General features: G+C 44.6%; 45 non-coding genes across 45 annotated transcripts; 37 read left to right on the top strand and 8 right to left on the bottom strand.

The window, feature by feature from the left end:
* Positions 1-80: 80 nt before the first annotated feature.
* Positions 81-152, top strand: AC3HAE_036213 (transfer RNA glutamine (anticodon UUG)). Its single transcript has one exon. It is a non-coding gene; the product is annotated as a tRNA-Gln (tRNA).
* A 376-nt stretch (positions 153-528) lies between these two features.
* On the top strand, positions 529-600 carry AC3HAE_036212 (transfer RNA proline (anticodon UGG)). The gene has a single exon. It is a non-coding gene; the product is annotated as a tRNA-Pro (tRNA).
* Positions 601-1,391: 791 nt separating this feature from the next.
* Positions 1,392-1,473, bottom strand: AC3HAE_035778 (transfer RNA leucine (anticodon UAG)). Its single transcript has one exon. It is a non-coding gene; the product is annotated as a tRNA-Leu (tRNA).
* A 165-nt stretch (positions 1,474-1,638) lies between these two features.
* AC3HAE_036211 (transfer RNA proline (anticodon AGG)) lies at positions 1,639-1,710 on the top strand. Its single transcript has one exon. It is a non-coding gene; the product is annotated as a tRNA-Pro (tRNA).
* A 187-nt stretch (positions 1,711-1,897) lies between these two features.
* On the top strand, positions 1,898-1,969 carry AC3HAE_036210 (transfer RNA glutamine (anticodon UUG)). Its single transcript has one exon. It is a non-coding gene; the product is annotated as a tRNA-Gln (tRNA).
* A 361-nt stretch (positions 1,970-2,330) lies between these two features.
* On the top strand, positions 2,331-2,402 carry AC3HAE_036209 (transfer RNA proline (anticodon UGG)). The gene has a single exon. It is a non-coding gene; the product is annotated as a tRNA-Pro (tRNA).
* Positions 2,403-3,440: 1,038 nt separating this feature from the next.
* Positions 3,441-3,512, top strand: AC3HAE_036207 (transfer RNA proline (anticodon AGG)). The gene has a single exon. It is a non-coding gene; the product is annotated as a tRNA-Pro (tRNA).
* A 187-nt stretch (positions 3,513-3,699) lies between these two features.
* Positions 3,700-3,771, top strand: AC3HAE_036206 (transfer RNA glutamine (anticodon UUG)). The gene has a single exon. It is a non-coding gene; the product is annotated as a tRNA-Gln (tRNA).
* Positions 3,772-4,147: 376 nt separating this feature from the next.
* AC3HAE_036205 (transfer RNA proline (anticodon UGG)) lies at positions 4,148-4,219 on the top strand. Its single transcript has one exon. It is a non-coding gene; the product is annotated as a tRNA-Pro (tRNA).
* A 1,298-nt stretch (positions 4,220-5,517) lies between these two features.
* On the top strand, positions 5,518-5,589 carry AC3HAE_036204 (transfer RNA proline (anticodon UGG)). Its single transcript has one exon. It is a non-coding gene; the product is annotated as a tRNA-Pro (tRNA).
* A 1,038-nt stretch (positions 5,590-6,627) lies between these two features.
* Positions 6,628-6,699, top strand: AC3HAE_036202 (transfer RNA proline (anticodon AGG)). The gene has a single exon. It is a non-coding gene; the product is annotated as a tRNA-Pro (tRNA).
* A 187-nt stretch (positions 6,700-6,886) lies between these two features.
* AC3HAE_036200 (transfer RNA glutamine (anticodon UUG)) lies at positions 6,887-6,958 on the top strand. The gene has a single exon. It is a non-coding gene; the product is annotated as a tRNA-Gln (tRNA).
* A 376-nt stretch (positions 6,959-7,334) lies between these two features.
* Positions 7,335-7,406, top strand: AC3HAE_036199 (transfer RNA proline (anticodon UGG)). Its single transcript has one exon. It is a non-coding gene; the product is annotated as a tRNA-Pro (tRNA).
* Positions 7,407-8,197: 791 nt separating this feature from the next.
* Positions 8,198-8,279, bottom strand: AC3HAE_035766 (transfer RNA leucine (anticodon UAG)). Its single transcript has one exon. It is a non-coding gene; the product is annotated as a tRNA-Leu (tRNA).
* A 165-nt stretch (positions 8,280-8,444) lies between these two features.
* Positions 8,445-8,516, top strand: AC3HAE_036198 (transfer RNA proline (anticodon AGG)). The gene has a single exon. It is a non-coding gene; the product is annotated as a tRNA-Pro (tRNA).
* A 187-nt stretch (positions 8,517-8,703) lies between these two features.
* On the top strand, positions 8,704-8,775 carry AC3HAE_036197 (transfer RNA glutamine (anticodon UUG)). Its single transcript has one exon. It is a non-coding gene; the product is annotated as a tRNA-Gln (tRNA).
* Positions 8,776-9,151: 376 nt separating this feature from the next.
* On the top strand, positions 9,152-9,223 carry AC3HAE_036196 (transfer RNA proline (anticodon UGG)). The gene has a single exon. It is a non-coding gene; the product is annotated as a tRNA-Pro (tRNA).
* A 791-nt stretch (positions 9,224-10,014) lies between these two features.
* Positions 10,015-10,096, bottom strand: AC3HAE_035754 (transfer RNA leucine (anticodon UAG)). The gene has a single exon. It is a non-coding gene; the product is annotated as a tRNA-Leu (tRNA).
* Positions 10,097-10,261: 165 nt separating this feature from the next.
* Positions 10,262-10,333, top strand: AC3HAE_036194 (transfer RNA proline (anticodon AGG)). Its single transcript has one exon. It is a non-coding gene; the product is annotated as a tRNA-Pro (tRNA).
* A 187-nt stretch (positions 10,334-10,520) lies between these two features.
* AC3HAE_036193 (transfer RNA glutamine (anticodon UUG)) lies at positions 10,521-10,592 on the top strand. The gene has a single exon. It is a non-coding gene; the product is annotated as a tRNA-Gln (tRNA).
* Positions 10,593-10,968: 376 nt separating this feature from the next.
* Positions 10,969-11,040, top strand: AC3HAE_036191 (transfer RNA proline (anticodon UGG)). The gene has a single exon. It is a non-coding gene; the product is annotated as a tRNA-Pro (tRNA).
* Positions 11,041-12,078: 1,038 nt separating this feature from the next.
* AC3HAE_036190 (transfer RNA proline (anticodon AGG)) lies at positions 12,079-12,150 on the top strand. The gene has a single exon. It is a non-coding gene; the product is annotated as a tRNA-Pro (tRNA).
* A 187-nt stretch (positions 12,151-12,337) lies between these two features.
* AC3HAE_036189 (transfer RNA glutamine (anticodon UUG)) lies at positions 12,338-12,409 on the top strand. Its single transcript has one exon. It is a non-coding gene; the product is annotated as a tRNA-Gln (tRNA).
* A 376-nt stretch (positions 12,410-12,785) lies between these two features.
* On the top strand, positions 12,786-12,857 carry AC3HAE_036188 (transfer RNA proline (anticodon UGG)). The gene has a single exon. It is a non-coding gene; the product is annotated as a tRNA-Pro (tRNA).
* A 791-nt stretch (positions 12,858-13,648) lies between these two features.
* AC3HAE_035742 (transfer RNA leucine (anticodon UAG)) lies at positions 13,649-13,730 on the bottom strand. The gene has a single exon. It is a non-coding gene; the product is annotated as a tRNA-Leu (tRNA).
* A 165-nt stretch (positions 13,731-13,895) lies between these two features.
* Positions 13,896-13,967, top strand: AC3HAE_036187 (transfer RNA proline (anticodon AGG)). Its single transcript has one exon. It is a non-coding gene; the product is annotated as a tRNA-Pro (tRNA).
* Positions 13,968-14,154: 187 nt separating this feature from the next.
* On the top strand, positions 14,155-14,226 carry AC3HAE_036186 (transfer RNA glutamine (anticodon UUG)). Its single transcript has one exon. It is a non-coding gene; the product is annotated as a tRNA-Gln (tRNA).
* Positions 14,227-14,602: 376 nt separating this feature from the next.
* Positions 14,603-14,674, top strand: AC3HAE_036185 (transfer RNA proline (anticodon UGG)). The gene has a single exon. It is a non-coding gene; the product is annotated as a tRNA-Pro (tRNA).
* Positions 14,675-15,465: 791 nt separating this feature from the next.
* AC3HAE_035688 (transfer RNA leucine (anticodon UAG)) lies at positions 15,466-15,546 on the bottom strand. The gene has a single exon. It is a non-coding gene; the product is annotated as a tRNA-Leu (tRNA).
* Positions 15,547-15,711: 165 nt separating this feature from the next.
* Positions 15,712-15,783, top strand: AC3HAE_036184 (transfer RNA proline (anticodon AGG)). The gene has a single exon. It is a non-coding gene; the product is annotated as a tRNA-Pro (tRNA).
* A 187-nt stretch (positions 15,784-15,970) lies between these two features.
* On the top strand, positions 15,971-16,042 carry AC3HAE_036182 (transfer RNA glutamine (anticodon UUG)). The gene has a single exon. It is a non-coding gene; the product is annotated as a tRNA-Gln (tRNA).
* A 376-nt stretch (positions 16,043-16,418) lies between these two features.
* On the top strand, positions 16,419-16,490 carry AC3HAE_036180 (transfer RNA proline (anticodon UGG)). The gene has a single exon. It is a non-coding gene; the product is annotated as a tRNA-Pro (tRNA).
* Positions 16,491-17,528: 1,038 nt separating this feature from the next.
* On the top strand, positions 17,529-17,600 carry AC3HAE_036179 (transfer RNA proline (anticodon AGG)). The gene has a single exon. It is a non-coding gene; the product is annotated as a tRNA-Pro (tRNA).
* A 187-nt stretch (positions 17,601-17,787) lies between these two features.
* Positions 17,788-17,859, top strand: AC3HAE_036178 (transfer RNA glutamine (anticodon UUG)). Its single transcript has one exon. It is a non-coding gene; the product is annotated as a tRNA-Gln (tRNA).
* A 2,058-nt stretch (positions 17,860-19,917) lies between these two features.
* On the bottom strand, positions 19,918-19,999 carry AC3HAE_035566 (transfer RNA leucine (anticodon UAG)). Its single transcript has one exon. It is a non-coding gene; the product is annotated as a tRNA-Leu (tRNA).
* Positions 20,000-20,164: 165 nt separating this feature from the next.
* AC3HAE_036177 (transfer RNA proline (anticodon AGG)) lies at positions 20,165-20,236 on the top strand. The gene has a single exon. It is a non-coding gene; the product is annotated as a tRNA-Pro (tRNA).
* Positions 20,237-20,423: 187 nt separating this feature from the next.
* On the top strand, positions 20,424-20,495 carry AC3HAE_036176 (transfer RNA glutamine (anticodon UUG)). Its single transcript has one exon. It is a non-coding gene; the product is annotated as a tRNA-Gln (tRNA).
* A 376-nt stretch (positions 20,496-20,871) lies between these two features.
* AC3HAE_036175 (transfer RNA proline (anticodon UGG)) lies at positions 20,872-20,943 on the top strand. Its single transcript has one exon. It is a non-coding gene; the product is annotated as a tRNA-Pro (tRNA).
* Positions 20,944-21,981: 1,038 nt separating this feature from the next.
* On the top strand, positions 21,982-22,053 carry AC3HAE_036174 (transfer RNA proline (anticodon AGG)). The gene has a single exon. It is a non-coding gene; the product is annotated as a tRNA-Pro (tRNA).
* A 187-nt stretch (positions 22,054-22,240) lies between these two features.
* AC3HAE_036173 (transfer RNA glutamine (anticodon UUG)) lies at positions 22,241-22,312 on the top strand. Its single transcript has one exon. It is a non-coding gene; the product is annotated as a tRNA-Gln (tRNA).
* A 2,056-nt stretch (positions 22,313-24,368) lies between these two features.
* AC3HAE_036201 (transfer RNA leucine (anticodon UAG)) lies at positions 24,369-24,450 on the bottom strand. Its single transcript has one exon. It is a non-coding gene; the product is annotated as a tRNA-Leu (tRNA).
* A 165-nt stretch (positions 24,451-24,615) lies between these two features.
* On the top strand, positions 24,616-24,687 carry AC3HAE_036172 (transfer RNA proline (anticodon AGG)). Its single transcript has one exon. It is a non-coding gene; the product is annotated as a tRNA-Pro (tRNA).
* A 187-nt stretch (positions 24,688-24,874) lies between these two features.
* On the top strand, positions 24,875-24,946 carry AC3HAE_036169 (transfer RNA glutamine (anticodon UUG)). The gene has a single exon. It is a non-coding gene; the product is annotated as a tRNA-Gln (tRNA).
* A 376-nt stretch (positions 24,947-25,322) lies between these two features.
* On the top strand, positions 25,323-25,394 carry AC3HAE_036168 (transfer RNA proline (anticodon UGG)). The gene has a single exon. It is a non-coding gene; the product is annotated as a tRNA-Pro (tRNA).
* A 791-nt stretch (positions 25,395-26,185) lies between these two features.
* AC3HAE_036078 (transfer RNA leucine (anticodon UAG)) lies at positions 26,186-26,267 on the bottom strand. Its single transcript has one exon. It is a non-coding gene; the product is annotated as a tRNA-Leu (tRNA).
* Positions 26,268-26,383: the final 116 nt, after the last annotated feature.

Genomic DNA, 26,383 nt, shown 5'->3' with positions numbered 1-26,383 from the left:
CAGGCTAGTGAATAATTTTTTCCTTGGGTCTTAGTTGCCATCAACCCGCAAACCTGCTTTCATTCAGAGCAGTTGCAGAAGGTTCCATGGTGTAATGGTCAGCGCTCTGGACTTTGAATCCAGTGATCCGAGTTCAAATCTCGGTGGAGCCTTGGCGATAATACGGTCTTCCCAAAACAGCAGTATTCCGAGTAGCTTTCGTCTGTCTTGACAGTTTTGCTAGAGTACACCAGATAATTACACTCTGCAATGTTACACTACTCAAACGCTTCACAGGCATCTTACTGATCACAACGTACACTCAGACTCCTTAGACGCACATTAAGGTTAGTCACCTATTCAACTTCGACTACTGCTTATGATCTAGCATTGATTCTCATTTGCATAATTCACTCCCAATTCGGTTAGTGGGGGTGAAAGATAAACAAAATGAGACCTTTTGTACGTCTTCAATTTTTCTCAAACGCTTGCGCCCCTGCTCATCATTTGACCAATTTCAGAAATTGACATATCAATCCTTTTAGAAGTGGCTCGTTGGTCTAGGGGTATGATTCTCGCTTTGGGTGCGAGAGGTCCCGGGTTCAAATCCCGGACGAGCCCTCAGCTCTATGCTCAACGTTGTGCACAGTCCTTTGTGTCCATGGTTTGTCCCGACCTTTCTTGAAATGCTGAGGGACTCCCATATTATTCCCTTACACCAGGAAATACTCTTGGCAGGCTAGTGAATAGTATTTGTCTTTGGTTTTGGCTAGTTTTTGTCTTTGGTCTTAGTTGCCATCAACCCGCAACCCTGCTTTCATTGGTAATAAGACATATTGGAATATATCTTGAGGCAAATACAACAGGACAGGTCATTGCTGAAATGCAACGAGGAGTATGTATTTTCCACACTTTGGACAATGTTGTATTCATTAATTTATGTCACCGCAGGTTGAATGGTGTAATGGTCAGCACTCTGGACTTTGAATTCAGTGGACCGAGTTCATATCTCGGTGGAGCCTTGTAGATCTTACATTCTTCCCAAACAGACGGTATTCTGTGTATCTTTCGACGACATCTAACACTCTAGAATGTCCCACTACCCGAAACGCTATACAGGGACCTTCCTGCTCACAACGTACACTTGGACTCCTTAGGAGCACATTATGGTTAGTCACCTATTCAACTTTGACTACTGCTTATCATCTAGCATTGATTCTCATTTGCATAATTCACTCCCAATTGGGTAGGCGGGAATGAGAGATAAACGAGATGAGACCTTGTGTACGTCTTCAAGGAATGTTGTCTTTTTCTCGAGGGGATTCTAAGCATTTAAGAGAAACATTGTGAGTCCACGGTATTGCCATTTGAGAAATGCATTTCAAAATGCTCATCAAATACAGGTCGTAGACTGGCAGTGGTGAGATTCGAACCCACTCCTCCTAAGAGACTGGAGCCTAAATCCAGCGCCTTGGACCGCTCGGCCACACTACCACATAGACTCCCCTCTCTTAATGGCCTTTCAAAATGATGCTTCAATGCAAATGGTTGACTGCCCTTGCAAGGATTTGAAACAATGCCTCCTTGAACTGGAGCCCACATCCAGCGCCTTGGACAACTCTGAAACACTATATCACGGGACATCTCTCAAGATTTTGTGGCTCGTTGGTCTAGGGGTATGATTCTCGCTTAGGGTGCGAGAGGTCCCGGGTTCAAATCCCGGACGAGCCCTCAGTTTCTTGCTCAATGTTGTGCGCAGGCTTGAAGGATTCACCGTACATTTCTTGCATTTCATCAGGACTCTCATTGAAATCCATTAAACCTTGCCGTTTTCTTGGCAGGCTAGTGAATAATTTTGTCCTTGGGTCTTAGTTGCCATCAACACGCAAACCTGCTTTCATTCAGAGCAGTTGCAGAAGGTTCCATGGTGTAATGGTCAGCACTCTGGACTTTGAATCCAGTGATCCGAGTTCAAATCTCGGTGGAGCCTTGGCGATAATACGGTCTTCCCAAAACAGCAGTATTCCGAGTAGCTTTCGTCTGTCTTGACAGTTTTGCTAGAGTACACCAGATAATTACACTACTCAAACGCTTCACAGGCATCTTACTGATCACAACGTACACTCAGACTCCTTAGACGCACATTAAGGTTAGTCACCTATTCAACTTCGACTACTGCTTATGATCTAGCATTGATTCTCATTTGCATAATTCACTCCCAATTCGGTTAGTGGGGGTGAAAGATAAACAAAATGAGACCTTTTGTACGTCTTCAATTTTTCTCAAACGCTTGCGCCCCTGCTCATCATTTGACCAATTTCAGAAATTGACATATCAATCCTTTTAGATGTGGCTCGTTGGTCTAGGGGTATGATTCTCGCTTTGGGTGCGAGAGGTCCCGGGTTCAAATCCCGGACGAGCCCTCAGCTCTATGCTCAACGTTGTGCACAGTCCTTTGTGTCCATGGTTTGTCCCGACCTTTCTTGAAATGCTGAGGGACTCCCATATTATTCCCTCACACCAGGAAATACTCTTGGCAGGCTAGTGAATAGTATTTGTCTTTGGTTTTGGCTAGTTTTTGTCTTTGGTCTTAGTTGCCATCAACCCGCAACCCTGCTTTCATTGGTAATAAGACATATTGGAATATATCTTGAGGCAAATACAACAGGACAGGTCATTGCTGAAATGCAACGAGGAGTATGTATTTTCCACACTTTGGACAATGTTGTATTCATTAATTTATGTCACCGCAGGTTGAATGGTGTAATGGTCAGCACTCTGGACTCTGAATTCAGTGGACCGAGTTCATATCTCGGTGGAGCCTTGTAGATCTTACATTCTTCCCAAACAGACGGTATTCTGCGTATATTTCGACGACATCTAACACTCTAGAATGTCCCACTACCCGAAACGCTATACAGGGACCTTCCTGCTCACAACGTACACTTGGACTCCTTAGGAGCACATTATGGTTAGTCACCTATTCAACTTTGACTACTGCTTATCATCTAGCATTGATTCTCATTTGCATAATTCACTCCCAATTGGGTAGGCGGGAATGAGAGATAAACGAGATGAGACCTTGTGTACGTCTTCAAGGAATGTTGTCTTTTTCTCGAGGGGATTCTAAGCATTTAAGAGAAACATTGTGAGTCCACGGTATTGCCATTTGAGAAATGCATTTCAAAATGCTCATCAAATACAGGTCGTAGACTGGCAGTGGTGAGATTCGAACCCACTCCTCCTAAGAGACTGGAGCCTAAATCCAGCGCCTTGGACCGCTCGTCCACACTAGCACATAGACTCCCCTCTCTTAATGGCCTTTCAAAATGATGCTTCAATGCAAATGGTTGACTGCCCTTGCAAGGATTTGAAACAATGCCTCCTTGAACTGGAGCCCACATCCAGCGCCTTGGACAACTCTGAAACACTATATCACGGGACATCTCTCAAGATTTTGTGGCTCGTTGGTCTAGGGGTATGATTCTCGCTTAGGGTGCGAGAGGTCCCGGGTTCAAATCCCGGACGAGCCCTCAGTTTCTTGCTCAATGTTGTGCGCAGGCTTGAAGGATTCACCGTACGTTTCTTGCATTTCATCAGGACTCTCATTGAAATCCATTAAACCTTGCCGTTTTCTTGGCAGGCTAGTGAATAATTTTGTCCTTGGGTCTTAGTTGCCATCAACCCGCAAACCTGCTTTCATTCAGTGCAGTTGCAGAAGGTTCCATGGTGTAATGGTCAGCACTCTGGACTTTGAATCCAGTGATCCGAGTTCAAATCTCGGTGGAGCCTTGGCGATAATACGGTCTTCCCAAAACAGCAGTATTCCGAGTAGCTTTCGTCTGTCTTGACAGTTTTGCTAGAGTACACCAGATAATTACACTCTGCAATGTTACACTACTCAAACGCTTCACAGGCATCTTACTGATCACAACGTACACTCAGACTCCTTAGACGCACATTAAGGTTAGTCACCTATTCAACTTCGACTACTGCTTATGATCTAGCATTGATTCTCATTTGCATAATTCACTCCCAATTCGGTTAGTGGGGGTGAAAGATAAACAAAATGAGACCTTTTGTACGTCTTCAATTTTTCTCAAACGCTTGCGCCCCTGCTCATCATTTGACCAATTTCAGAAATTGACATATCAATCCTTTTAGATGTGGCTCGTTGGTCTAGGGGTATGATTCTCGCTTTGGGTGCGAGAGGTCCCGGGTTCAAATCCCGGACGAGCCCTCAGCTCTATGCTCAACGTTGTGCACAGTCCTTTGTGTCCATGGTTTGTCCCGACCTTTCTTGAAATGCTGAGGGACTCCCATATTATTCCCTCACACCAGGAAATACTCTTGGCAGGCTAGTGAATAGTATTTGTCTTTGGTTTTGGCTAGTTTTTGTCTTTGGTCTTAGTTGCCATCAACCCGCAACCCTGCTTTCATTGGTAATAAGACATATTGGAATATATCTTACATTCTTCCCAAACAGACGGTATTCTGCGTATATTTCGACGACATCTAACACTCTAGAATGTCCCACTACCCGAAACGCTATACAGGGACCTTCCTGCTCACAACGTACACTTGGACTCCTTAGGAGCACATTATGGTTAGTCACCTATTCAACTTTGACTACTGCTTATCATCTAGCATTGATTCTCATTTGCATAATTCACTCCCAATTGGGTAGGCGGGAATGAGAGATAAACGAGATGAGACCTTGTGTACGTCTTCAAGGAATGTTGTCTTTTTCTCGAGGGGATTCTAAGCATTTAAGAGAAACATTGTGAGTCCACGGTATTGCCATTTGAGAAATGCATTTCAAAATGCTCATCAAATACAGGTCGTAGACTGGCAGTGGTGAGATTCGAACCCACTCCTCCTAAGAGACTGGAGCCTAAATCCAGCGCCTTGGACCGCTCGTCCACACTAGCACATAGACTCCCCTCTCTTAATGGCCTTTCAAAATGATGCTTCAATGCAAATGGTTGACTGCCCTTGCAAGGATTTGAAACAATGCCTCCTTGAACTGGAGCCCACATCCAGCGCCTTGGACAACTCTGAAACACTATATCACGGGACATCTCTCAAGATTTTGTGGCTCGTAATGGTCAGCACTCTGGACTTTGAATCCAGTGATCCGAGTTCAAATCTCGGTGGAGCCTTGGCGATAATACGGTCTTCCCAAAACAGCAGTATTCCGAGTAGCTTTCGTCTGTCTTGACAGTTTTGCTAGAGTACACCAGATAATTACACTCTGCAATGTTACACTACTCAAACGCTTCACAGGCATCTTACTGATCACAACGTACACTCAGACTCCTTAGACGCACATTAAGGTTAGTCACCTATTCAACTTCGACTACTGCTTATGATCTAGCATTGATTCTCATTTGCATAATTCACTCCCAATTCGGTTAGTGGGGGTGAAAGATAAACAAAATGAGACCTTTTGTACGTCTTCAATTTTTCTCAAACGCTTGCGCCCCTGCTCATCATTTGACCAATTTCAGAAATTGACATATCAATCCTTTTAGATGTGGCTCGTTGGTCTAGGGGTATGATTCTCGCTTTGGGTGCGAGAGGTCCCGGGTTCAAATCCCGGACGAGCCCTCAGCTCTATGCTCAACGTTGTGCACAGTCCTTTGTGTCCATGGTTTGTCCCGACCTTTCTTGAAATGCTGAGGGACTCCCATATTATTCCCTCACACCAGGAAATACTCTTGGCAGGCTAGTGAATAGTATTTGTCTTTGGTTTTGGCTAGTTTTTGTCTTTGGTCTTAGTTGCCATCAACCCGCAACCCTGCTTTCATTGGTAATAAGACATATTGGAATATATCTTGAGGCAAATACAACAGGACAGGTCATTGCTGAAATGCAACGAGGAGTATGTATTTTCCACACTTTGGACAATGTTGTATTCATTAATTTATGTCACCGCAGGTTGAATGGTGTAATGGTCAGCACTCTGGACTCTGAATTCAGTGGACCGAGTTCATATCTCGGTGGAGCCTTGTAGATCTTACATTCTTCCCAAACAGACGGTATTCTGCGTATATTTCGACGACATCTAACACTCTAGAATGTCCCACTACCCGAAACGCTATACAGGGACCTTCCTGCTCACAACGTACACTTGGACTCCTTAGGAGCACATTATGGTTAGTCACCTATTCAACTTTGACTACTGCTTATCATCTAGCATTGATTCTCATTTGCATAATTCACTCCCAATTGGGTAGGCGGGAATGAGAGATAAACGAGATGAGACCTTGTGTACGTCTTCAAGGAATGTTGTCTTTTTCTCGAGGGGATTCTAAGCATTTAAGAGAAACATTGTGAGTCCACGGTATTGCCATTTGAGAAATGCATTTCAAAATGCTCATCAAATACAGGTCGTAGACTGGCAGTGGTGAGATTCGAACCCACTCCTCCTAAGAGACTGGAGCCTAAATCCAGCGCCTTGGACCGCTCGTCCACACTAGCACATAGACTCCCCTCTCTTAATGGCCTTTCAAAATGATGCTTCAATGCAAATGGTTGACTGCCCTTGCAAGGATTTGAAACAATGCCTCCTTGAACTGGAGCCCACATCCAGCGCCTTGGACAACTCTGAAACACTATATCACGGGACATCTCTCAAGATTTTGTGGCTCGTTGGTCTAGGGGTATGATTCTCGCTTAGGGTGCGAGAGGTCCCGGGTTCAAATCCCGGACGAGCCCTCAGTTTCTTGCTCAATGTTGTGCGCAGGCTTGAAGGATTCACCGTACGTTTCTTGCATTTCATCAGGACTCTCATTGAAATCCATTAAACCTTGCCGTTTTCTTGGCAGGCTAGTGAATAATTTTGTCCTTGGGTCTTAGTTGCCATCAACCCGCAAACCTGCTTTCATTCAGTGCAGTTGCAGAAGGTTCCATGGTGTAATGGTCAGCACTCTGGACTTTGAATCCAGTGATCCGAGTTCAAATCTCGGTGGAGCCTTGGCGATAATACGGTCTTCCCAAAACAGCAGTATTCCGAGTAGCTTTCGTCTGTCTTGACAGTTTTGCTAGAGTACACCAGATAATTACACTCTGCAATGTTACACTACTCAAACGCTTCACAGGCATCTTACTGATCACAACGTACACTCAGACTCCTTAGACGCACATTAAGGTTAGTCACCTATTCAACTTCGACTACTGCTTATGATCTAGCATTGATTCTCATTTGCATAATTCACTCCCAATTCGGTTAGTGGGGGTGAAAGATAAACAAAATGAGACCTTTTGTACGTCTTCAATTTTTCTCAAACGCTTGCGCCCCTGCTCATCATTTGACCAATTTCAGAAATTGACATATCAATCCTTTTAGATGTGGCTCGTTGGTCTAGGGGTATGATTCTCGCTTTGGGTGCGAGAGGTCCCGGGTTCAAATCCCGGAAGAGCCCTCAGCTCTATGCTCAACGTTGTGCACAGTCCTTTGTGTCCATGGTTTGTCCCGACCTTTCTTGAAATGCTGAGGGACTCCCATATTATTCCCTCACACCAGGAAATACTCTTGGCAGGCTAGTGAATAGTATTTGTCTTTGGTTTTGGCTAGTTTTTGTCTTTGGTCTTAGTTGCCATCAACCCGCAACCCTGCTTTCATTGGTAATAAGACATATTGGAATATATCTTGAGGCAAATACAACAGGACAGGTCATTGCTGAAATGCAACGAGGAGTATGTATTTTCCACACTTTGGACAATGTTGTATTCATTAATTTATGTCACCGCAGGTTGAATGGTGTAATGGTCAGCACTCTGGACTCTGAATTCAGTGGACCGAGTTCATATCTCGGTGGAGCCTTGTAGATCTTACATTCTTCCCAAACAGACGGTATTCTGCGTATATTTCGACGACATCTAACACTCTAGAATGTCCCACTACCCGAAACGCTATACAGGGACCTTCCTGCTCACAACGTACACTTGGACTCCTTAGGAGCACATTATGGTTAGTCACCTATTCAACTTTGACTACTGCTTATCATCTAGCATTGATTCTCATTTGCATAATTCACTCCCAATTGGGTAGGCGGGAATGAGAGATAAACGAGATGAGACCTTGTGTACGTCTTCAAGGAATGTTGTCTTTTTCTCGAGGGGATTCTAAGCATTTAAGAGAAACATTGTGAGTCCACGGTATTGCCATTTGAGAAATGCATTTCAAAATGCTCATCAAATACAGGTCGTAGACTGGCAGTGGTGAGATTCGAACCCACTCCTCCTAAGAGACTGGAGCCTAAATCCAGCGCCTTGGACCGCTCGGCCACACTACCACATAGACTCCCCTCTCTTAATGGCCTTTCAAAATGATGCTTCAATGCAAATGGTTGACTGCCCTTGCAAGGATTTGAAACAATGCCTCCTTGAACTGGAGCCCACATCCAGCGCCTTGGACAACTCTGAAACACTATATCACGGGACATCTCTCAAGATTTTGTGGCTCGTTGGTCTAGGGGTATGATTCTCGCTTAGGGTGCGAGAGGTCCCGGGTTCAAATCCCGGACGAGCCCTCAGTTTCTTGCTCAATGTTGTGCGCAGGCTTGAAGGATTCACCGTACGTTTCTTGCATTTCATCAGGACTCTCATTGAAATCCATTAAACCTTGCCGTTTTCTTGGCAGGCTAGTGAATAATTTTGTCCTTGGGTCTTAGTTGCCATCAACCCGCAAACCTGCTTTCATTCAGTGCAGTTGCAGAAGGTTCCATGGTGTAATGGTCAGCACTCTGGACTTTGAATCCAGTGATCCGAGTTCAAATCTCGGTGGAGCCTTGGCGATAATACGGTCTTCCCAAAACAGCAGTATTCCGAGTAGCTTTCGTCTATCTTGACAGTTTTGCTAGAGTACACCAGATAATTACACTCTGCAATGTTACACTACTCAAACGCTTCACAGGCATCTTACTGATCACAACGTACACTCAGACTCCTTAGACGCACATTAAGGTTAGTCACCTATTCAACTTCGACTACTGCTTATGATCTAGCATTGATTCTCATTTGCATAATTCACTCCCAATTCGGTTAGTGGGGGTGAAAGATAAACAAAATGAGACCTTTTGTACGTCTTCAATTTTTCTCAAACGCTTGCGCCCCTGCTCATCATTTGACCAATTTCAGAAATTGACATATCAATCCTTTTAGATGTGGCTCGTTGGTCTAGGGGTATGATTCTCGCTTTGGGTGCGAGAGGTCCCGGGTTCAAATCCCGGACGAGCCCTCAGCTCTATGCTCAACGTTGTGCACAGTCCTTTGTGTCCATGGTTTGTCCCGACCTTTCTTGAAATGCTGAGGGACTCCCATATTATTCCCTCACACCAGGAAATACTCTTGGCAGGCTAGTGAATAGTATTTGTCTTTGGTTTTGGCTAGTTTTTGTCTTTGGTCTTAGTTGCCATCAACCCGCAACCCTGCTTTCATTGGTAATAAGACATATTGGAATATATCTTGAGGCAAATACAACAGGACAGGTCATTGCTGAAATGCAACGAGGAGTATGTATTTTCCACACTTTGGACAATGTTGTATTCATTAATTTATGTCACCGCAGGTTGAATAGTGTAATGGTCAGCACTCTGGACTTTGAATTCAGTGGACCGAGTTCATATCTCGGTGGAGCCTTGTAGATCTTACATTCTTCCCAAACAGACGGTATTCTGCGTATCTTTCGACGACATCTAACACTCTAGAATGTCCCACTACCCAAAACGCTATACAGGGACCTTCCTGCTCACAACGTACACTTGGACTCCTTAGGAGCACATTATGGTTAGTCACCTATTCAACTTTGACTACTGCTTATCATCTAGCATTGATTCTCATTTGCATAATTCACTCCCAATTGGGTAGGCGGGAATGAGAGATAAACGAGATGAGACCTTGTGTACGTCTTCAAGGAATGTTGTCTTCTTCTCGAGGGGATTCTAAGCATTTAAGAGAAACATTGTGAGTCCACGGTATTGCCATTTGAGAAATGCATTTCAAATTGCTCATCAAATACAGGTTGTAGACTGGCAGTGGTGGGATTCGAACCCACGCCTCCTAGGAGACTGGAGCCTAAATCCAGCGCCTTGGACCGCTCGGCCACACTACCACATAGACGGCCCACTCTTAATGGCCTTTCAAAATGATGCTTCAATGCAAATGGTTGACTGCCCTTGCAAGGATTTGAAACAATGCCTCCTTGAACTGGAGCCCACATCCAGCGCCTTGGACAACTCTGAAACACTATATCACTGGACATCTCTCAAGATTTTGTGGCTCGTTGGTCTAGGGGTATGATTCTCGCTTAGGGTGCGAGAGGTCCCGGGTTCAAATCCCGGACGAGCCCTCAGTTTCTTGCTCAATGTTGTGCGCAGGCTTGAAGGATTCACCGTACGTTTCTTGCATTTCATCAGGACTCTCATTGAAATCCATTAAAACTTGCCGTTTTCTTGGCAGGCTAGTGAATAATTTTTTCCTTGGGTCTTAGTTGCCATCAACCCGCAAACCTGCTTTCATTCAGAGCAGTTGCAGAAGGTTCCATGGTGTAATGGTCAGCACTCTGGACTTTGAATCCAGTGATCCGAGTTCAAATCTCGGTGGAGCCTTGGCGATAATACGGTCTTCCCAAAACAGCAGTATTCCGAGTAGCTTTCGTCTGTCTTGACAGTTTTGCTAGAGTACACCAGATAATTACACTCTGCAATGTTACACTACTCAAACGCTTCACAGGCGTCTTACTGATCACAACGTACACTCAGACTCCTTAGACGCACATTAAGGTTAGTCACCTATTCAACTTCGACTACTGCTTATGATCTAGCATTGATTCTCATTTGCATAATTCACTCCCAATTCGGTTAGTGGGGGTGAAAGATAAACAAAATGAGACCTTTTGTACGTCTTCAATTTTTCTCAAACGCTTGCGCCCCTGCTCATCATTTGACCAATTTCAGAAATTGACATATCAATCCTTTTAGATGTGGCTCGTTGGTCTAGGGGTATGATTCTCGCTTTGGGTGCGAGAGGTCCCGGGTTCAAATCCCGGACGAGCCCTCAGCTCTATGCTCAACGTTGTGCACAGTCCTTTGTGTCCATGGTTTGTCCCGACCTTTCTTGAAATGCTGAGGGACTCCCATATTATTCCCTTACACCAGGAAATACTCTTGGCAGGCTAGTGAATAGTATTTGTCTTTGGTTTTGGCTAGTTTTTGTCTTTGGTCTTAGTTGCCATCAACCCGCAACCCTGCTTTCATTGGTAATAAGACATATTGGAATATATCTTGAGGCAAATACAACAGGACAGGTCATTGCTGAAATGCAACGAGGAGTATGTATTTTCCACACTTTGGACAATGTTGTATTCATTAATTTATGTCACCGCAGGTTGAATGGTGTAATGGTCAGCACTCTGGACTTTGAATTCAGTGGACCGAGTTCATATCTCGGTGGAGCCTTGTAGATCTTACATTCTTCCCAAACAGACGGTATTCTGTGTATCTTTCGACGACATCTAACACTCTAGAATGTCCCACTACCCGAAACGCTATACAGGGACCTTCCTGCTCACAACGTACACTTGGACTCCTTAGGAGCACATTATGGTTAGTCACCTATTCAACTTTGACTACTGCTTATCATCTAGCATTGATTCTCATTTGCATAATTCACTCCCAATTGGGTAGGCGGGAATGAGAGATAAACGAGATGAGACCTTGTGTACGTCTTCAAGGAATGTTGTCTTTTTCTCGAGGGGATTCTAAGCATTTAAGAGAAACATTGTGAGTCCACGGTATTGCCATTTGAGAAATGCATTTCAAAATGCTCATCAAATACAGGTTATAGACTGGCAGTGGTGAGATTCGAACCCACTCCTCCTAAGAGACTGGAGCCTAAATCCAGCTCCTTGGACCGCTCGGCCACACTACCACATAGACGCCCCTCTCTTAATGGCCTTTCAAAATGATGCTTCAATGCAAATGGTTGACTGCCCTTGCAAGGATTTGAAACAATGCCTCCTTGAACTGGAGCCCACATCCAGCGCCTTGGACAACTCTGAAACACTATATCACGGGACATCTCTCAAGATTTTGTGGCTCGTTGGTCTAGGGGTATGATTCTCGCTTAGGGTGCGAGAGGTCCCGGGTTCAAATCCCGGACGAGCCCTCAGTTTCTTGCTCAATGTTGTGCGCAGGCTTGAAGGATTCACCGTACGTTTCTTGCATTTCATCAGGACTCTCATTGAAATCCATTAAACCTTGCCGTTTTCTTGGCAGGCTAGTGAATAATTTTGTCCTTGGGTCTTAGTTGCCATCAACACGCAAACCTGCTTTCATTCAGAGCAGTTGCAGAAGGTTCCATGGTGTAATGGTCAGCACTCTGGACTTTGAATCCAGTGATCCGAGTTCAAATCTCGGTGGAGCCTTGGCGATAATACGGTCTTCCCAAAACAGCAGTATTCTGAGTAGCTTTCGTCTGTCTTGACAGTTTTGCTAGAGTACACCAGATAATTACACTCTGCAATGTTACACTACTCAAACGCTTCACAGGCATCTTACTGATCACAACGTACACTCAGACTCCTTAGACGCACATTAAGGTTAGTCACCTATTCAACTTCGACTACTGCTTATGATCTAGCATTGATTCTCATTTGCATAATTCACTCCCAATTCGGTTAGTGGGGGTGAAAGATAAACAAAATGAGACCTTTTGTACGTCTTCAATTTTTCTCAAACGCTTGCGCCCCTGCTCATCATTTGACCAATTTCAGAAATTGACATATCAATCCTTTTAGATGTGGCTCGTTGGTCTAGGGGTATGATTCTCGCTTTGGGTGCGAGAGGTCCCGGGTTCAAATCCCGGACGAGCCCTCAGCTCTATGCTCAACGTTGTGCACAGTCCTTTGTGTCCATGGTTTGTCCCGACCTTTCTTGAAATGCTGAGGGACTCCCATATTATTCCCTCACACCAGGAAATACTCTTGGCAGGCTAGTGAATAGTATTTGTCTTTGGTTTTGGCTAGTTTTTGTCTTTGGTCTTAGTTGCCATCAACCCGCAACCCTGCTTTCATTGGTAATAAGACATATTGGAATATATCTTGAGGCAAATACAACAGGACAGGTCATTGCTGAAATGCAACGAGGAGTATGTATTTTCCACACTTTGGACAATGTTGTATTCATTAATTTATGTCACCGCAGGTTGAATGGTGTAATGGTCAGCACTCTGGACTCTGAATTCAGTGGACCGAGTTCATATCTCGGTGGAGCCTTGTAGATCTTACATTCTTCCCAAACAGACGGTATTCTGCGTATATTTCGACGACATCTAACACTCTAGAATGTCCCACTACCCGAAACGCTATACAGGGACCTTCCTGCTCACAACGTACACTTGGACTCCTTAGGAGCACATTATGGTTAGTCACCTATTCAACTTTGACTACTGCTTATCATCTAGCATTGATTCTCATTTGCATAATTCACTCCCAATTGGGTAGGCGGGAATGAGAGATAAACGAGATGAGACCTTGTGTACGTCTTCAAGGAATGTTGTCTTTTTCTCGAGGGGATTCTAAGCATTTAAGAGAAACATTGTGAGTCCACGGTATTGCCATTTGAGAAATGCATTTCAAAATGCTCATCAAATACAGGTCGTAGACTGGCAGTGGTGAGATTCGAACCCACTCCTCCTAAGAGACTGGAGCCTAAATCCAGCGCCTTGGACCGCTCGGCCACACTACCACATAGACTCCCCTCTCTTAATGGCCTTTCAAAATGATGCTTCAATGCAAATGGTTGACTGCCCTTGCAAGGATTTGAAACAATGCCTCCTTGAACTGGAGCCCACATCCAGCGCCTTGGACAACTCTGAAACACTATATCACGGGACATCTCTCAAGATTTTGTGGCTCGTTGGTCTAGGGGTATGATTCTCGCTTAGGGTGCGAGAGGTCCCGGGTTCAAATCCCGGACGAGCCCTCAGTTTCTTGCTCAATGTTGTGCGCAGGCTTGAAGGATTCACCGTACGTTTCTTGCATTTCATCAGGACTCTCATTGAAATCCATTAAACCTTGCCGTTTTCTTGGCAGGCTAGTGAATAATTTTGTCCTTGGGTCTTAGTTGCCATCAACCCGCAAACCTGCTTTCATTCAGTGCAGTTGCAGAAGGTTCCATGGTGTAATGGTCAGCACTCTGGACTTTGAATCCAGTGATCCGAGTTCAAATCTCGGTGGAGCCTTGGCGATAATACGGTCTTCCCAAAACAGCAGTATTCCGAGTAGCTTTCGTCTATCTTGACAGTTTTGCTAGAGTACACCAGATAATTACACTCTGCAATGTTACACTACTCAAACGCTTCACAGGCATCTTACTGATCACAACGTACACTCAGACTCCTTAGACGCACATTAAGGTTAGTCACCTATTCAACTTCGACTACTGCTTATGATCTAGCATTGATTCTCATTTGCATAATTCACTCCCAATTCGGTTAGTGGGGGTGAAAGATAAACAAAATGAGACCTTTTGTACGTCTTCAATTTTTCTCAAACGCTTGCGCCCCTGCTCATCATTTGACCAATTTCAGAAATTGACATATCAATCCTTTTAGATGTGGCTCGTTGGTCTAGGGGTATGATTCTCGCTTTGGGTGCGAGAGGTCCCGGGTTCAAATCCCGGACGAGCCCTCAGCTCTATGCTCAACGTTGTGCACAGTCCTTTGTGTCCATGGTTTGTCCCGACCTTTCTTGAAATGCTGAGGGACTCCCATATTATTCCCTCACACCAGGAAATACTCTTGGCAGGCTAGTGAATAGTATTTGTCTTTGGTTTTGGCTAGTTTTTGTCTTTGGTCTTAGTTGCCATCAACCCGCAACCCTGCTTTCATTGGTAATAAGACATATTGGAATATATCTTGAGGCAAATACAACAGGACAGGTCATTGCTGAAATGCAACGAGGAGTATGTATTTTCCACACTTTGGACAATGTTGTATTCATTAATTTATGTCACCGCAGGTTGAATAGTGTAATGGTCAGCACTCTGGACTTTGAATTCAGTGGACCGAGTTCATATCTCGGTGGAGCCTTGTAGATCTTACATTCTTCCCAAACAGACGGTATTCTGCGTATCTTTCGACGACATCTAACACTCTAGAATGTCCCACTACCCAAAACGCTATACAGGGACCTTCCTGCTCACAACGTACACTTGGACTCCTTAGGAGCACATTATGGTTAGTCACCTATTCAACTTTGACTACTGCTTATCATCTAGCATTGATTCTCATTTGCATAATTCACTCCCAATTGGGTAGGCGGGAATGAGAGATAAACGAGATGAGACCTTGTGTACGTCTTCAAGGAATGTTGTCTTCTTCTCGAGGGGATTCTAAGCATTTAAGAGAAACATTGTGAGTCCACGGTATTGCCATTTGAGAAATGCATTTCAAATTGCTCATCAAATACAGGTTGTAGACTGGCAGTGGTGGGATTCGAACCCACGCCTCCTAAGAGACTGGAGCCTAAATCCAGCGCCTTGGACCGCTGGCCACACTACCACATAGACGGCCCACTCTTAATGGCCTTTCAAAATGATGCTTCAATGCAAATGGTTGACTGCCCTTGCAAGGATTTGAAACAATGCCTCCTTGAACTGGAGCCCACATCCAGCGCCTTGGACAACTCTGAAACACTATATCACTGGACATCTCTCAAGATTTTGTGGCTCGTTGGTCTAGGGGTATGATTCTCGCTTAGGGTGCGAGAGGTCCCGGGTTCAAATCCCGGACGAGCCCTCAGTTTCTTGCTCAATGTTGTGCGCAGGCTTGAAGGATTCACCGTACGTTTCTTGCATTTCATCAGGACTCTCATTGAAATCCATTAAAACTTGCCGTTTTCTTGGCAGGCTAGTGAATAATTTTTTCCTTGGGTCTTAGTTGCCATCAACCCGCAAACCTGCTTTCATTCAGAGCAGTTGCAGAAGGTTCCATGGTGTAATGGTCAGCGCTCTGGACTTTGAATCCAGTGATCCGAGTTCAAATCTCGGTGGAGCCTTGGCGATAATACGGTCTTCCCAAAACAGCAGTATTCCGAGTAGCTTTCGTCTGTCTTGACAGTTTTGCTAGAGTACACCAGATAATTACACTCTGCAATGTTACACTACTCAAACGCTTCACAGGCGTCTTACTGATCACAACGTACACTCAGACTCCTTAGACGCACATTAAGGTTAGTCACCTATTCAACTTCGACTACTGCTTATGATCTAGCATTGATTCTCATTTGCATAATTCACTCCCAATTCGGTTAGTGGGGGTGAAAGATAAACAAAATGAGACCTTTTGTACGTCTTCAATTTTTCTCAAACGCTTGCGCCCCTGCTCATCATTTGACCAATTTCAGAAATTGACATATCAATCCTTTTAGATGTGGCTCGTTGGTCTAGGGGTATGATTCTCGCTTTGGGTGCGAGAGGTCCCGGGTTCAAATCCCGGACGAGCCCTCAGCTCTATGCTCAACGTTGTGCACAGTCCTTTGTGTCCATGGTTTGTCCCGACCTTTCTTGAAATGCTGAGGGACTCCCATATTATTCCCTTACACCAGGAAATACTCTTGGCAGGCTAGTGAATAGTATTTGTCTTTGGTTTTGGCTAGTTTTTGTCTTTGGTCTTAGTTGCCATCAACCCGCAACCCTGCTTTCATTGGTAATAAGACATATTGGAATATATCTTGAGGCAAATACAACAGGACAGGTCATTGCTGAAATGCAACGAGGAGTATGTATTTTCCACACTTTGGACAATGTTGTATTCATTAATTTATGTCACCGCAGGTTGAATGGTGTAATGGTCAGCACTCTGGACTTTGAATTCAGTGGACCGAGTTCATATCTCGGTGGAGCCTTGTAGATCTTACATTCTTCCCAAACAGACGGTATTCTGTGTATCTTTCGACGACATCTAACACTCTAGAATGTCCCACTACCCGAAACGCTATACAGGGACCTTCCTGCTCACAACGTACACTTGGACTCCTTAGGAGCACATTATGGTTAGTCACCTATTCAACTTTGACTACTGCTTATCATCTAGCATTGATTCTCATTTGCATAATTCACTCCCAATTGGGTAGGCGGGAATGAGAGATAAACGAGATGAGACCTTGTGTACGTCTTCAAGGAATGTTGTCTTTTTCTCGAGGGGATTCTAAGCATTTAAGAGAAACATTGTGAGTCCACGGTATTGCCATTTGAGAAATGCATTTCAAAATGCTCATCAAATACAGGTTATAGACTGGCAGTGGTGAGATTCGAACCCACTCCTCCTAAGAGACTGGAGCCTAAATCCAGCTCCTTGGACCGCTCGGCCACACTACCACATAGACGCCCCTCTCTTAATGGCCTTTCAAAATGATGCTTCAATGCAAATGGTTGACTGCCCTTGCAAGGATTTGAAACAATGCCTCCTTGAACTGGAGCCCACATCCAGCGCCTTGGACAACTCTGAAACACTATATCACGGGACATCTCTCAAGATTTTGTGGCTCGTTGGTCTAGGGGTATGATTCTCGCTTAGGGTGCGAGAGGTCCCGGGTTCAAATCCCGGACGAGCCCTCAGTTTCTTGCTCAATGTTGTGCGCAGGCTTGAAGGATTCACCGTACGTTTCTTGCATTTCATCAGGACTCTCATTGAAATCCATTAAACCTTGCCGTTTTCTTGGCAGGCTAGTGAATAATTTTGTCCTTGGGTCTTAGTTGCCATCAACACGCAAACCTGCTTTCATTCAGAGCAGTTGCAGAAGGTTCCATGGTGTAATGGTCAGCACTCTGGACTTTGAATCCAGTGATCCGAGTTCAAATCTCGGTGGAGCCTTGGCGATAATACGGTCTTCCCAAAACAGCAGTATTCCGAGTAGCTTTCGTCTGTCTTGACAGTTTTGCTAGAGTACACCAGATAATTACACTACTCAAACGCTTCACAGGCATCTTACTGATCACAACGTACACTCAGACTCCTTAGACGCACATTAAGGTTAGTCACCTATTCAACTTCGACTACTGCTTATGATCTAGCATTGATTCTCATTTGCATAATTCACTCCCAATTCGGTTAGTGGGGGTGAAAGATAAACAAAATGAGAGCTTTTGTACGTCTTCAATTTTTCTCAAACGCTTGCGCCCCTGCTCATCATTTGACCAATTTCAGAAATTGACATATCCATCCTTTTAGATGTGGCTCGTTGGTCTAGGGCAGGGTTTCTCAACGGGGGCGGCAGCGCCCCCTGGGGGGCGTTCGTAGAACCTAGGGGGGCGCTGGGAACGAACACAGGGGACCTTTCATGGTTTTCAAATATTTTCGGTGCAAAAATAGGATAACTGAAATAAAAAGCCTATCTTCATATGGGTTTCTAACCCCTCTATCGTCTCATCTACCTTTTACTCTATGCTCAGTGCCGTCATGATCGCCATAGTAACGCCGATAAACAAACCCGCCTCATCGCAGTAGCGTGGTGCTTCAGAAACTGTTTCGCCCTCCCCCGACTTCCACTGGTTGGTTTGCGGGAAATGCAAAGCAAGCGGTGGATGGGGCATTACGCTACGCAACATGAATCTCATCCATATTACATAGTAAGGCAACATAAGACGTGAATAAAGCTAACTCCGCTTAGCATGCTAATTGTAAACAATATAATGTGCGCATTACGTGTAGACCACTGCAACGTCGCTCATTCACAAATTGAACCCAAGTTTGCGGGTTAACAGTTCAATAACCAATAAAAATGTACACAAGCACTGTTACGTATTAAACTTCAATAGCTCAATAATAAAACCTTTTAATAAAACTCTGAATACACATCTTCTTGTCCAGAAGAAACCAAAACGGCACAGAAGTTTTTTATTCAAGCAATGTAGCACGAGTTGGAGTGGAGTTGGTAATGGATATAGCCTACCTACGGGTGTCGCAATTAAAAAAAAAAAAAAAAATTTTTAACAATAATAATGGGGGGGGGGGGGGGGGGGGGGCGCCAGAGGATCAGGGTAAGGTAAGGGGGGCGTTTGCTCAAAAAAGGTTGAGAAACACTGGTCTAGGGGTATGATTCTCGCTTTGGGTGCGAGAGGTCCCGGGTTCAAATCCCGGACGAGCCCTCAGCTCTATGCTCAACGTTGTGCACAGTCCTTTGTGTCCATGGTTTGTCCCGACCTTTCTTGAAATGCTGAGGGACTCCCATATTATTCACTCACAATACTCTTGGCAGGCTAGTGAATAGTATTTGTCTTTGGTTTTGGCTAGTTTTTGTCTTTGGTCTTAGTTGCCATCAACCCGCAACCCTGCTTTCATTGGTAATAAGACATATTGGAATATATCTTGAGGCAAATACAACAGGACAGGTCATTGCTGAAATGCAACGAGGAGTATGTATTTTCCACACTTTGGACAATGTTGTATTCATTAATTTATGTCACCGCAGGTTGAATGGTGTAATGGTCAGCACTCTGGACTTTGAATTCAGTGGACCGAGTTCATATCTCGGTGGAGCCTTGTAGATCTTACATTCTTCCCAAACAGACGGTATTCTGTGTATCTTTCGACGACATCTAACACTCTAGAATGTCCCACTACCCGAAACGCTATACAGGGACCTTCCTGCTCACAACGTACACTTGGACTCCTTAGGAGCACATTATGGTTAGTCACCTATTCAACTTTGACTACTGCTTATCATCTAGCATTGATTCTCATTTGCATAATTCACTCCCAATTGGGTAGGCGGGAATGAGAGTTAAACGAGATGAGACCTTGTGTACGTCTTCAAGGAATGTTGTCTTTTTCTCGTGGGGATTCTAAGCATTTAAGAGAAACATTGTGAGTCCACGGTATTGCCATTTGAGAAATGCATTTCAAATTGCTCATCAAATACAGGTTGTAGACTGGCAGTGGTTGGATTCGAACCCACGCCTCCTAAGAGACTGGAGCCTAAATCCAGCGCCTTGGACCGCTCGGCCACACTACCACATAGACGCCCCTCTCTTAATGGCCTTTCAAAATGATGCTTCAATGCAAATGGTTGACTGCCCTTGCAAGGATTTGAAACAATGCCTCCTTGAACTGGAGCCCACATCCAGCGCCTTGGACAACTCTGAAACACTATATCACGGGACATCTCTCAAGTTTTTGTGGCTCGTTGGTCTAGGGGTCTGATTCTCGCTTAGGGTGCGAGAGGTCCCAGGTTCAAATCCCGGACGAGCCCTCAGATTCTTGCTCAATGTTGTGCGCAGGCTTGAAGGATTCACCGTACGTTTCTTGCATTTCATCAGGACTCTCATTGAAATCCATTAAACCTTGCCGTTTTCTTGGCAGGCTAGTGAATAATTTTGTCCTTGGGTCTTAGTTGCCATCAACCCGCAAACCTGCTTTCATTCAGTGCAGTTGCAGAAGGTTCCATGGTGTAATGGTCAGCACTCTGGACTTTGAATCCAGTGATCCGAGTTCAAATCTCGGTGGAGCCTTGGCGATAATACGGTCTTCCCAAAACAGCAGTATTCCGAGTAGCTTTCGTCTGTCTTGACAGTTTTGCTAGAGTACACCAGATAATTACACTCTGCAATGTTACACTACTCAAACGCTTCACAGGCATCTTACTGATCACAACGTACACTCAGACTCCTTAGACGCACATTAAGGTTAGTCACCTATTCAACTTTGACTACTGCTTATGATCTAGCATTGATTCTCATTTGCATAATTCACTCCCAATTCGGTTAGTGGGGGTGAAAGATAAACAAAATGAGACCTTTTGTACGTCTTCAATTTTTCTCAAACGCTTGCGCCCCTGCTCATCATTTGACCGATTTCAGAAATTGACATATCAATCCTTTTAGATGTGGCTCGTTGGTCTAGGGGTATGATTCTCGCTTTGGGTGCGAGAGGTCCTGGGTTCAAATCCTGGACGAGCCCTCAGCTCTATGCTCAACGTTGTGCACAGTCCTTTGTGTCCATGGTTTGTCCCGACCTTTCTTGAAATGCTGAGGGACTCCCATATTATTCCCTTACACCAGGAAATACTCTTGGCAGGCTAGTGAATAGTATTTGTCTTTGGTTTTGGCTAGTTTTTGTCTTTGGTCTTAGTTGCCATCAACCCGCAACCCTGCTTTCATTGGTAATAAGACATATTGGAATATATCTTGAGGCAAATACAACAGGACAGGTCATTGCTGAAATGCAACGAGGAGTATGTATTTTCCACACTTTGGACAATGTTGTATTCATTAATTTATGTCACCGCAGGTTGAATGGTGTAATGGTCAGCACTCTGGACTTTGAATTCAGTGGACCGAGTTCATATCTCGGTGGAGCCTTGTAGATCTTACATTCTTCCCAAACAGACGGTATTCTGTGTATCTTTCGACGACATCTAACACTCTAGAATGTCCCACTACCCGAAACGCTATACAGGGACCTTCCTGCTCACAACGTACACTTGGACTCCTTAGGAGCACATTATGGTTAGTCACCTATTCAACTTTGACTACTGCTTATCATCTAGCATTGATTCTCATTTGCATAATTCACTCCCAATTGGGTAGGCGGGAATGAGAGATAAACGAGATGAGACCTTGTGTACGTCTTCAAGGAATGTTGTCTTTTTCTCGAGGGGATTCTAAGCATTTAAGAGAAACATTGTGAGTCCACGGTATTGCCATTTGAGAAATGCATTTCAAAATGCTCATCAAATACAGGTTATAGACTGGCAGTGGTGAGATTCGAACCCACTCCTCCTAAGAGACTGGAGCCTAAATCCAGCTCCTTGGACCGCTCGGCCACACTACCACATAGACGCCCCTCTCTTAATGGCCTTTCAAAATGATGCTTCAATGCAAATGGTTGACTGCCCTTGCAAGGATTTGAAACAATGCCTCCTTGAACTGGAGCCCACATCCAGCGCCTTGGACAACTCTGAAACACTATATCACGGGACATCTCTCAAGATTTTGTGGCTCGTTGGTCTAGGGGTATGATTCTCGCTTAGGGTGCGAGAGGTCCCGGGTTCAAATCCCGGACGAGCCCTCAGTTTCTTGCTCAATGTTGTGCGCAGGCTTGAAGGATTCACCGTACGTTTCTTGCATTTCATCAGGACTCTCATTGAAATCCATTAAACCTTGCCGTTTTCTTGGCAGGCTAGTGAATAATTTTGTCCTTGGGTCTTAGTTGCCATCAACACGCAAACCTGCTTTCATTCAGAGCAGTTGCAGAAGGTTCCATGGTGTAATGGTCAGCACTCTGGACTTTGAATCCAGTGATCCGAGTTCAAATCTCGGTGGAGCCTTGGCGATAATACGGTCTTCCCAAAACAGCAGTATTCCGAGTAGCTTTCGTCTGTCTTGACAGTTTTGCTAGAGTACACCAGATAATTACACTACTCAAACGCTTCACAGGCATCTTACTGATCACAACGTACACTCAGACTCCTTAGACGCACATTAAGGTTAGTCACCTATTCAACTTCGACTACTGCTTATGATCTAGCATTGATTCTCATTTGCATAATTCACTCCCAATTCGGTTAGTGGGGGTGAAAGATAAACAAAATGAGAGCTTTTGTACGTCTTCAATTTTTCTCAAACGCTTGCGCCCCTGCTCATCATTTGACCAATTTCAGAAATTGACATATCCATCCTTTTAGATGTGGCTCGTTGGTCTAGGGCAGGGTTTCTCAACGGGGGCGGCAGCGCCCCCTGGGGGGCGTTCGTAGAACCTAGGGGGGCGCTGGGAACGAACACAGGGGACCTTTCATGGTTTTCAAATATTTTCGGTGCAAAAATAGGATAACTGAAATAAAAAGCCTATCTTCATATGGGTTTCTAACCCCTCTATCGTCTCATCTACCTTTTACTCTATGCTCAGTGCCGTCATGATCGCCATAGTAACGCCGATAAACAAACCCGCCTCATCGCAGTAGCGTGGTGCTTCAGAAACTGTTTCGCCCTCCCCCGACTTCCACTGGTTGGTTTGCGGGAAATGCAAAGCAAGCGGTGGATGGGGCATTACGCTACGCAACATGAATCTCATCCATATTACATAGTAAGGCAACATAAGACGTGAATAAAGCTAACTCCGCTTAGCATGCTAATTGTAAACAATATAATGTGCGCATTACGTGTAGACCACTGCAACGTCGCTCATTCACAAATTGAACCCAAGTTTGCGGGTTAACAGTTCAATAACCAATAAAAATGTACACAAGCACTGTTACGTATTAAACTTCAATAGCTCAATAATAAAACCTTTTAATAAAACTCTGAATACACATCTTCTTGTCCAGAAGAAACCAAAACGGCACAGAAGTTTTTTATTCAAGCAATGTAGCACGAGTTGGAGTGGAGTTGGTAATGGATATAGCCTACCTACGGGTGTCGCAATTAAAAAAAAAAAAAAAATTTTTAACAATAATAATGGGGGGGGGGGGGGGGGGGGGCGCCAGAGGATCAGGGTAAGGTAAGGGGGGCGTTTGCTCAAAAAAGGTTGAGAAACACTGGTCTAGGGGTATGATTCTCGCTTTGGGTGCGAGAGGTCCCGGGTTCAAATCCCGGACGAGCCCTCAGCTCTATGCTCAACGTTGTGCACAGTCCTTTGTGTCCATGGTTTGTCCCGACCTTTCTTGAAATGCTGAGGGACTCCCATATTATTCACTCACAATACTCTTGGCAGGCTAGTGAATAGTATTTGTCTTTGGTTTTGGCTAGTTTTTGTCTTTGGTCTTAGTTGCCATCAACCCGCAACCCTGCTTTCATTGGTAATAAGACATATTGGAATATATCTTGAGGCAAATACAACAGGACAGGTCATTGCTGAAATGCAACGAGGAGTATGTATTTTCCACACTTTGGACAATGTTGTATTCATTAATTTATGTCACCGCAGGTTGAATGGTGTAATGGTCAGCACTCTGGACTTTGAATTCAGTGGACCGAGTTCATATCTCGGTGGAGCCTTGTAGATCTTACATTCTTCCCAAACAGACGGTATTCTGTGTATCTTTCGACGACATCTAACACTCTAGAATGTCCCACTACCCGAAACGCTATACAGGGACCTTCCTGCTCACAACGTACACTTGGACTCCTTAGGAGCACATTATGGTTAGTCACCTATTCAACTTTGACTACTGCTTATCATCTAGCATTGATTCTCATTTGCATAATTCACTCCCAATTGGGTAGGCGGGAATGAGAGTTAAACGAGATGAGACCTTGTGTACGTCTTCAAGGAATGTTGTCTTTTTCTCGTGGGGATTCTAAGCATTTAAGAGAAACATTGTGAGTCCACGGTATTGCCATTTGAGAAATGCATTTCAAATTGCTCATCAAATACAGGTTGTAGACTGGCAGTGGTTGGATTCGAACCCACGCCTCCTAAGAGACTGGAGCCTAAATCCAGCGCCTTGGACCGCTCGGCCACACTACCACATAGACGCCCCTCTCTTAATGGCCTTTCAAAATGATGCTTCAATGCAAATGGTTGACTGCCCTTGCAAGGATTTGAAACAATGCCTCCTTGAACTGGAGCCCACATCCAGCGCCTTGGACAACTCTGAAACACTATATCACGGGACATCTCTCAAGTTTTTGTGGCTCGTTGGTCTAGGGGTCTGATTCTCGCTTAGGGTGCGAGAGGTCCCAGGTTCAAATCCCGGACGAGCCCTCAGATTCTTGCTCAATGTTGTGCGCAGGCTTGAAGGATTCACCGTACGTTTCTTGCATTTCATCAGGACTCTCATTGAAATCCATTAAACCTTGCCGTTTTCTTGGCAGGCTAGTGAATAATTTTGTCCTTGGGTCTTAGTTGCCATCAACCCGCAAACCTGCTTTCATTCAGTGCAGTTGCAGAAGGTTCCATGGTGTAATGGTCAGCACTCTGGACTTTGAATCCAGTGATCCGAGTTCAAATCTCGGTGGAGCCTTGGCGATAATACGGTCTTCCCAAAACAGCAGTATTCCGAGTAGCTTTCGTCTGTCTTGACAGTTTTGCTAGAGTACACCAGATAATTACACTCTGCAATGTTACACTACTCAAACGCTTCACAGGCATCTTACTGATCACAACGTACACTCAGACTCCTTAGACGCACATTAAGGTTAGTCACCTATTCAACTTTGACTACTGCTTATGATCTAGCATTGATTCTCATTTGCATAATTCACTCCCAATTCGGTTAGTGGGGGTGAAAGATAAACAAAATGAGACCTTTTGTACGTCTTCAATTTTTCTCAAACGCTTGCGCCCCTGCTCATCATTTGACCGATTTCAGAAATTGACATATCAATCCTTTTAGATGTGGCTCGTTGGTCTAGGGGTATGATTCTCGCTTTGGGTGCGAGAGGTCCTGGGTTCAAATCCTGGACGAGCCCTCAGCTCTATGCTCAACGTTGTGCACAGTCCTTTGTGTCCATGGTTTGTCCCGACCTTTCTTGAAATGCTGAGGGACTCCCATATTATTCCCTTACACCAGGAAATACTCTTGGCAGGCTAGTGAATAGTATTTGTCTTTGGTTTTGGCTAGTTTTTGTCTTTGGTCTTAGTTGCCATCAACCCGCAACCCTGCTTTCATTGGTAATAAGACATATTGGAATATATCTTGAGGCAAATACAACAGGACAGGTCATTGCTGAAATGCAACGAGGAGTATGTATTTTCCACACTTTGGACAATGTTGTATTCATTAATTTATGTCACCGCAGGTTGAATGGTGTAATGGTCAGCACTCTGGACTTTGAATTCAGTGGACCGAGTTCATATCTCGGTGGAGCCTTGTAGATCTTACATTCTTCCCAAACAGACGGTATTCTGTGTATCTTTCGACGACATCTAACACTCTAGAATGTCCCACTACCCGAAACGCTATACAGGGACCTTCCTGCTCACAACGTACACTTGGACTCCTTAGGAGCACATTATGGTTAGTCACCTATTCAACTTTGACTACTGCTTATCATCTAGCATTGATTCTCATTTGCATAATTCACTCCCAATTGGGTAGGCGGGAATGAGAGATAAACGAGATGAGACCTTGTGTACGTCTTCAAGGAATGTTGTCTTTTTCTCGAGGGGATTCTAAGCATTTAAGAGAAACATTGTGAGTCCACGGTATTGCCATTTGAGAAATGCATTTCAAAATGCTCATCAAATACAGGTTATAGACTGGCAGTGGTGAGATTCGAACCCACTCCTCCTAAGAGACTGGAGCCTAAATCCAGCGCCTTGGACCGCTCGGCCACACTACCACATAGACGGCCCACTCTTAATGGCCTTTCAAAATGATGCTTCAATGCAAATGGTTGACTGCCCTTGCAAGGATTTGAAACAATGCCTCCTTGAACTGGAGCCCACATCCAGCGCC

The sequence above is a fragment of the Micromesistius poutassou genome, assembly GCF_964030765.1.
Source record: "Micromesistius poutassou genome assembly, chromosome: 20".
Classification (NCBI taxonomy): domain Eukaryota; kingdom Metazoa; phylum Chordata; class Actinopteri; order Gadiformes; family Gadidae; genus Micromesistius; species Micromesistius poutassou.
This window is presented reverse-complemented; position numbering and strand designations above follow the sequence as displayed.